At 39.6% G+C, this 9,339-nt stretch overlaps 1 protein-coding gene across 4 annotated transcripts in view; it reads left to right on the top strand.

Annotated features, from left to right (window-relative positions):
• Positions 1–9,339, top strand: part of nbeab (neurobeachin b) — a 417,880-nt gene that overhangs the window by 640 nt on the left and 407,901 nt on the right. The gene's annotated exons all lie outside the window — the stretch shown is intronic.

The following is a 9,339-nucleotide window of genomic DNA, read 5'->3' as shown; positions in this document are numbered from 1 at the left end:
ACACACACACACACACTTAGACACACACACCTAGAAGCGTGTCGGCCTACCAGGTATCTTAACTTTCACACGCAACACACACTGATGCTCAAGGATCACCTGCTGAGCTCATGGAGTGACACACAGCACAGTACCTTTGACTCGTTACTTGTTAAGATGTTTATTTATTTATCTTTAGTATGAAAAAATCTATTATATTATACTATCTGTGTTCTGAGTCACAAATCAGAACAAAGTAGACAAGCATGTAGCTGTTATTTACTCATTTACATCCCCAGTTTAAAGTCACTGTGGGTCACACACTTGATTCACATTTGACCCGTATTTGTTTTTCTGCACATGATTTCTTCACAAGATTTTTTTTTACACGTTTTGTGAAGTGATGTTATTTCCCCAATTTCTTCTAGGGTTTTGACACGTTGAAATTCACCCTCACATGCATGTAACGTCTCACGTAATCACGTGCAAATTTAATTTGAAGCCTTTGTACCTTTTATTACTATCATTATTAATCCCAACATTGTTTTTTTTTTATATAAATATATGCAAACTCATCTAATGAGATATAATTACACACTCCAGTCACTCCACATAGTGTGACCTACCTACTAGAGTTACAAGACTTAAACTCATTAGCATAGACAGAGAAAACCAAAAGAAATCAGGACAGAATCTTTAAGTTTTATTGTTTCCTGAAATTGACACAGTAATCTGATGATCATCTCAAACTATTTTTTGAGATGGCAATTTTGGTGATCTACGATTTGTGTTATTGTCGCATGTGGCATCTCGCACCGCTCGTGATTTGACAATGCTGAATTTGTCCTTGATGCTCTTATCAAAGCGCTTCTGTAAGTTTGGCTTCTTTTCGAGAGCTGAAACTGTGAGCTGATGTGACAATCTAGCCGCAGATGTTCCTTCTGTTCGCTGCTCTTAAATAGAGGTGCGGTTTTGATGTGGTGAGATGTCACTGAATGCCTTATGGAGTTCTGGGAAAAAAATTCATACTGTACTGTATATACAGTAAAGCTTGGAGTTAAAATATTATCCTTGTGTTTACACGCTGTTGGATATGCCTTGGCCTGTTGTGTTGGAAATAAAAGTCACAGTTGTGAGATATTAAAAAGTAACAGTGAGGAAAAAATTACACAGTTGTATAGAAATAACTTCGTTTGGAGAAACAAAGATGTGCTTGAGATATATTAAGTTGTGAGATAAAAACCCGCATCATTTTGTTTCATACGGAAAAAAAAACATACTTCTATAGTTATATATCGCTGTATATTCAGTTACTGAATAATGGCTCTCATGTAGTTAAACTGTCATTCAGAGTTTGGAGTTTGTTAGCTAGCTTAGCTATTTACAAATAGCATACACGCTAGCATATGTTTTTGATGTATGGCTAAAAAAAAAACCTTTGTATTTTGAACAAAAATTTATTTTAGTATTATAGAAACTTCGAGTTTTAAACGAGTTTCAACTTGTTTTCTTGCTTTTTATTGAAACTGCTAGCAATAAGTGAAATCTGGTGGTGTAGCGAGTAACGATGCCACTTCAAGCTCCAGGATTTGATCGTGAGCTCGATTTATTGCACTCACAAGATAAAAGAATCTGCATAATTTTTTGATTCATATGCAGAAACAAGCTTACACAGTAAAAGTGCAGTCAAACTGTTATTTATACTTTTGTGTTTTGTTAGCTACATGATTTTGGAGTCTGCTAGCTAGCTTATTTACACATAGCATACACTCAGCATACATTTTCCGAAAATTCTATGTGTATTATTTAGCATAACTTGCTTTTTATTGAAATTAAAGAGCATGGTGGAGCAGAGCTTAGTGTTGCCACTTTACAGCTACGGGGTTTGATCCTAAGCTCAGTTACTGCATTTACAAGATAAAAATGAACGGAATATAAATCTGCATAATATTTTATTTCATTCGCAGAAAAACAAGCTTCCTGACTGATCATTTCAAATTGTTACTCAGGCTTTGGAATCTGTTTTTTAGCTTGGCTTGCATCTCATATACACATAGTACATACGCTAGCATACGGTTTTAATGTTTGGCCAGAAAATACTCTTTAATTTTTGACCAGAAAAATCGATTTTCCATTTATTATTTAGTATAACTTGCTTTTGGTTTCTGCTGATTGAACCATTTTCTGTTTTTTCATTGAAAATATTAGAAATAAGTGCAACATGTTGGTGCAGTGCATAGCGTTGTCTATATGCTCTACTGTACTGTCTATACGCAGTGTGTATGTGGTTTACCTTTATGGTTTATAGTTTATACGGTGCCCTTTGTTCATTCCCATCTCACACGCAGTGTGCCCAAGATACCCAAACCATGAAAACACTTAGTCCAACTGTATGAATATGAATAATAATACAAATCTGATAAATTCTAGAGCTATGTAGGAGATTAATTCAACAACAAACTCGAATATTTTTTCCCTAACCACTGATAATTGTCAGGATCCAGCAAGGACTTTGGCCAAGGGCTTTTTTTTATGTTCTGTGGTCACGTTTCTGCCCCGCCCTTGTCTCTTCCTTCCCGCCTTTGCACACCTGTTCCTTATGTGTCGTATTGTTATTAGTATTCAGTCGAGCCGCATCGCCTTTAGCAGCGTGGAATCCTCGTTGTCGTCTCGTGTCAAGTCTTGTCATGTCTTTGGTCGTGTCTTTGTTCCTGTTTTGTGTTTTTTATTTAAGTGTATTTTATTTTATTTAATTTCTATCCTGTATTTGGGTCTGTTTTTACCGCCGCATCGCTGACAATAATACATCTCGAAATTGTTAATGGCACAGAGTAGATTTCTGTCTTTGTGTGTTTTGACTTTGTGAATAAGCATATTGTGGTTGACAACGCTCAGCTATGATGTAGCGTGCTGAGGAACAGGCCGTATGTGAGAGGACCGTCTCTCACTCGAATCCCAGAGGCAGCAGATGGAGTAAATGCGTCGAGGAGCCTGTTGACATTCAGATGACGCTTCTGTTACTAAGCTAATGGCTCCCGGGGCCCATAACACACTGAGAGACTTCTGTAAAACTGAGCTTACAGGCAGGAACAGAAGCCAAGCACTTAAGCACACAAGCACATACAACTTAAAGCCACTGAACTGAAAAATGACAAAGGAGAAAGTGAAAGAACAGACTTTCTCTCCGAGGCGGAGCCGGGGGCGGATTTGTGGGTTGCACTCCTTATGAGATGTGCAAATATGTGTAAGTTACAAATGGTTACTCATTAGTTGTTTACTTAACACACATACACCACAACAGGATGAACCAATCGCAGTCAGGCATTTTTTTCATTTCTGTTAGTTAGTTTTGAATCTTCTAGATAACAGTTTGTGTTCATTTGACACTCTATAAGTTTGTGAGCGTTTTTCTAAGCGGTCAGAGGCATGACAGAACATTTACTAGAATTAGGATGTTTTTCTGTTTAAATAATGACTACGAAGCTAAATCTTTATAAGGTTAGATATGTTTTTAGCCAGCTGCATTTTGCACCGTGAATTCAGTGGGGTTTCGGATTGGGATTTGTTTCGCTATTGTACAACTGTATCAAGCTGGACATGCAAGGATTTATGTACTGTATATAACATTTACAAAAGTAATTTGTCAGGCACGAAAATATTATTATGTTTATTTGTGTCGTATCCCACTCGTGCTTCTGAGAATGGGTTAAATTGTGTAAAGAAAGATGCACTGCAAAAAAAATTGAAAGGATAGTATCTGGGCATTAGTGATACTTGATGTCGAAGAATTAGCATCTTTCAATCCGGCATCCGGTGTAAAACCTGTGGCTGTGGATGGTTCGCTGTGTCGCCTCGAACAGGGAGCAGTCAAAGGACAACAGCCACAACAACCCATATAGACCTGCTTACACTTGCCTTCTCAGTGGTAGCTTGGTGGACCTGGGATCCAAAATCACTACCTTCCAATTTGTAGAGCAATACCATACCCGCTAGGCTAACACATCTTCCGTCACTACACTGTAAACATCCTGTATGCTTCTGGACAATTTTGTGAGTATGTTTAGTGGATACACTCAGTTCTACATCGTACCTGACCTCCTCACCACCCGCATATGGGTGAAAGACCAGATCTGTGGTCCGCTCCTAGCCGGGAGATCCATCGTATGATTGTTGAGGGCTCCAGAGATTAATTATAATCCATTTAGTCTCAGCAGGGAGCAGCATCTTTACAGCCTTTGGCATGCCGAGGGCCAAGGCAGTGACATCCCTAACACACACTCAAAGCCTCACAGCACCGGGAACAAACATCTCCAGAGGAAACGTCTGGAGGGAATAAACCTCCACCGTGCAGAGAAGGAAGGAAAAATGTAATATTTTTCCTCATATAGATTGGATAATCTGCCAAGCGAAAAGTGGCTGCACTCCAGATCGCATTTTTTTCTTTCTCTAGCTGTTTTTGTGTTTTCTGGTAGTGTTATGAATAACAACCACGTCTGTTTGGCATCCAGATTCATTTCAGTGTGATTACTTGGATGGAGTAGCATCCCTACAGGCAGCCCAGGACCAGGACGTGAGGAACTTTGATGCCTTAATTTTCCGTACGTATCGTAAAAGACTCAACGTTCTCCTCAGGCCATGTTCAGGCGAAAACGTTCATCTTTGCGTAGCAAACGAGAAATAACATCAGATTTGTTCTGCAGTACTAGGTGAAGAGAAATATCTGTGTTTCCGGATCTCTTGGGACCGAGGATCTAAAATGCAAAACAGGAACGCTCGTTCTAGAGGCGCGTTTAGAGTTTTGACTCAGTGACTCAAATCCTAACAAATAAGACATGTGAAATCATGCTCCAGCTTTGATTGCTACCTTGCTTGTATTCCTGCACTTTAAAAAAAAAAAGCAGAGTGAGCAGCGGCGGCATCAATTTTCTTGCTTTTCAGACACTCCTGTTTATTATAGATCCGCAGATTCAGCGCTGGATGGAATTGACTTTTTCTTTAATCCACTGCTTTTTTTTTTTTGTTGCTGTGATTGTGTGTGATGTTGACTCATGATCAGACCTGGAACATTTTTAGTTTCTCAGTAACATGACAAGCTGTGTTTTGTTTCGTCTTTTTAAATGTCACTTAAATGCTAAATGATCAAACGGACGAACGGTATTATGTGGCAAAATTGTAAAGTTTATCTTAGGCTGGTTTTAGTGGTTAGCATAATTGTCGCAAACCTCTAGGGTTGAGGGTTTGATTCCTGCTTCCACACTGTGTGTATGTGTGATTTGTGCCCTTTGATGGGTGATTGGTTTTGGAGGGGAAAAAATGCTGGGAACAAACTTGAGTAGAACCCAGGCCAAGTTTCACTGGTCTTCTTGTTGTTATTGAGTTTGGAATCCGTATACTCGCCTTTTACTAATACGCTTATGGGACATTTTCAATCAGTATACACAAATGAATGATTTTCTGTCTGTGAGTCTGATCTACAGGATAATGAGTCAGGACTCGGTCGTCTTTCAGTGTGAGACCGACCTCAGAGTTTTCCCTCAGTTGATAACCTTACACAGAATTTTAATGGTTGAAGACAAACACCTTCGCATTTTAGGGCCTTTTTACACCCGGACACTTCGTGTGTTGTCTCTGATCCGATAGCTATCTGATTTGTTAAAACTGTTCCATTTACATTAGACCACATAAATGCGTCTCGGTGAATCGGATATCGATCCGATCTTTTAACTCCCGCCCAAAATGCTAATATATTTTACTTCATTTCCAGGGTAATTGAAATGGAACACACTTTGGTGTATGCGGTTGCTACAAAAAACAGCATTTACTGTTTGCTGCATTTTCGCTGGAGGCAGCAGTGCGTTTTAAGACCAAACGAGACGCCTGGGTGAAAGATCAGAGCCAGCGCTGGTGGGAAAACTGGTGTTTCTGGCGCGATGCACGACTCGTGAGTCACCTGCGAGTGACGTGCTTCCGTTTGGGAGGAGTATAGCGCTGACGTATGTGGCTTGAACAACCACATGCATTTACACCTGTCCAGTTTCATCTGAAATGTGTCCCAGACCACCTCCTGAAAGGGGTTTGTATCGTCGGATTTATATCCGTCTCATAAACGTTTCGGAGGGCATTTAGACCTGGTCTTTTTACCATCGGATAGCTATCTGATCACAGAAAACACAGGAAGTGACCAGGTGTAAAAAACCCCATATATAAACACTTGGGGTGCCTCAGAAAGCAGAAATGGTTTTGATACCAACATTTACTTTAAAGATACAAACCTATGAATATATTCCCATGTTATATACCTATATATCCACTTAATTATATTTCTATGAATATATTTTCTCAGGAAAGAAAAAATACAACTTCTTATATCCCTGAGCGTCTACTTTCATATCAAGCCCCATTGTGGAGTAAGACACGACGAAGACATTCGATACTGAACATGGACACAATAAAACAGGATCACATTCACTTCTGAAATCTATTTCTAATGTAGTTGCTATGCTTTACGTCACCTACATACTGCTTTCACTTGGAGCTAGTTAGAAGAAAAGAAAAGTGAATGCCGAACGTTGTGTTCCTGATTAAATTGGCCATTATAATGACAGTTAAAGTCGGTGTAGAGCTTCTCAGTTTCCTGCTCTGTCTCGCGATTGTAGTTTGGTGTAATTAATGCCATGATAGAGTGATGTGCCACGCAGGGGCGGTTCTAGGGTTTCATCTTTAGGGGGTTTTAGCCCTCAGTGAGAATTTAAAACAAGAAGAGTTTTATATTGTATATTATATCACTACATAGTAAGCCAAAAGTTATGGTATTATTTAAAATGGTAAAAGTGGACACCAAAATTTTATGCATGATGTAATGATGCCAGTCTCGAATCAAATCAGTTCATGTACAGTATGTGTGCATTCTCTACAAACAGTGTGTCCCATGAATGCAGTCATTAATAAACTAATATTCACAAGACAAAGACCAAATCAATAAATGTTATTTTTAATTAGTATTGAATGGATTGTTTGCATTAATATTTTGTGCGTGCTACAACTCTAGTAATAAGAATAGTGACATTTCCCTGCTTTTGGTTGCCGTCTTTGCGGCTTTCCGCCGATTAACGTTATAGATAAACGCCTCCAGCTCTGACTGACTCTGGGCTTCTTCGTTCAAATAAGGCAGACAGCTGATGACGCACTTTTGAAAGACTACAACGCACGCACGTAAAAGCAAAGTAAAAAAAAATCGCTCATGGATCAAAGTGTTAAATCATTTTCTTTCCCATCGACGACATGTCCTGCATTTTAACGGCATATTTATTGTTTATTTATGAAAGTAAAAATTATACTTACAGTTTTAGGGTGGCTGAGATTACAGACATGGGGGCTGGAGCCACCCTATAAAAGGTCTAGAACCGCCCCTGATGCCACGAGTGATGTAAGAGTGTAGGTTTACAAGAAAAGAATCCCACCAGACACCTAACATTGTGTTACTTTGTGGTGACACTTTGGGGATGATTCACAGCATTTTGCACATGCCCGTATCCATAGCAACTTCCATTTATACAACTGAGGATTAGGGACCCTGCTCAAGCGCTTGGGTTTGAACTCATAACCTTCTGAGCAGTAGTCTAACGTCCAACTACTGAGCTAGAACCACAGACAGTTTTGATGTTCTAAGGTGCACAAACCTTTGGATACTGTGTATATTTTTGCTGTTCTGAAAATGAGTCTTCATTGTATCATATGGTATCGTGTTGTATGGAATTAGAATTGTTTTGGTTTCTTTGCATCCTTATTTACTTGGCAAACTGGTTAGTGGAGTACTATGAGTTTTGTAATGTGGTGCAAACCTCAGCCTGGTTTCTCTCAAGGTTTCTTCTTCATATTGACTCAGCCCTGCCACCTCTGGCTTGTTCGTTAGCGACGAGTATACTAATAATTGGAAGGTTCTGACGTCAAATCCCAGGTCCAAAAAAGCTGCCAGTGCTGGAGCCTTGAGAAAAGCCTTTAACCCTCAAACTACTCAGTTGTATAAATGATATAAATCCAAGTCTGCCAAATGCTACTGATGTAAAATTGAAATTTACATTCATTAATGATTATTATTTGGGGGGGCGGGACGGTGGCTTAGTGGTTAGCACGTTTGCCTCACACCTACAGGGTTGAGGGTTCGATTCCCGTTGGGGGTTTGATGTTCTCCCCGTGCCTCGGGGGTTTCCTCCGGGTACTCCGGTTTCCTCCCCCGGTCCAAAGACATGCATGGTAGGTTGATTGGAATTTCTGGAAAATTGTCCGTAGTGTGTGAGTGTGTGAGTGTGTGAGTGAATGAGAGTGTGTGTGCCCTGTGATGGGTTGGCACTGTGATGGGTTGGTGTCCAGGGTGTATCCTGCCTCGTTGCCCGATGACGCCTAAGATAGGCACAGGCTCCCCGTGACCCGAGAAGTTCGGATAAGCGGTAGAAAATGAATGAATGAATGAATGAATGAATATGTGACATTCTTGTCCAGAAATGGAATAATTGAAGTAGTAATTGTGAAACACTTTAACAGGATCACCAGAGTGACCCAGAGCAGCTCAAGAACTTCACACACCAAAAACCAAAATTTATACCATTTTATCTTAACAAACAATTAAAACAACATTGCTGCATGGATATAGTGTCACCCAATCCATCCACCAGCTAGCCTTCAGCTTTCTCATCACGTCTCTCTGCCGAAACAGTCGCACAATTACGTGCCATAGCGGGGAGGAAAAGCACACCGTTCAGCTCCGATTGTCCCACTGGAGCTCAAGCAAATGACCTGCGTCCAAAAACCGCTGCTTTAATTTCTCTCTCCTGCAGCAAACCTCTATCTGTTCTCCTTCATCTGTTTCACTTAAAAATCACACCAAGAGGTTGTGAAGCGTGGTTGCTGGTAGGAAATCCATTAAAGCTGTGTAGCTTTCAAAAATAAATAAATAAATAAATAACTAAATAAATAAATAATGGAAAGCCTTTTGCTGATTTTAAATAGCATGAGAGACGTTGCACTATATCATAACCAAAGACCTTTTCATTATTTAATCAGTTGATTTTGTTTGAAAAGAATAATAGCATTTCTCATACAATCCAATAACTACATACAAGTTTAATAAATGTTAACGGATCGTTAAGAAACAGAAGCCTTTATCGAATATTATCATCACTGGTTGTTAATTAAATGTTCATGTAAAAAAATAACATTCCAGCATGAATCAATCATCAATCCTTTCTTGCACATTGGCTTTCTCGTGCTGTCTACGGAGCGATACTTTATTTCTCTCTCTGCTTGATTGCGTCGGGATAATGCTAGCGTCTGGGTGCGTATAGATTTACGCAGCACTACAGT

The sequence above is a fragment of the Tachysurus fulvidraco genome, chromosome 11 (genome assembly GCF_022655615.1).
Source record: "Tachysurus fulvidraco isolate hzauxx_2018 chromosome 11, HZAU_PFXX_2.0, whole genome shotgun sequence".
In the NCBI taxonomy this organism is placed as follows: Eukaryota; Metazoa; Chordata; class Actinopteri; order Siluriformes; family Bagridae; genus Tachysurus; species Tachysurus fulvidraco.
This window is presented reverse-complemented; position numbering and strand designations above follow the sequence as displayed.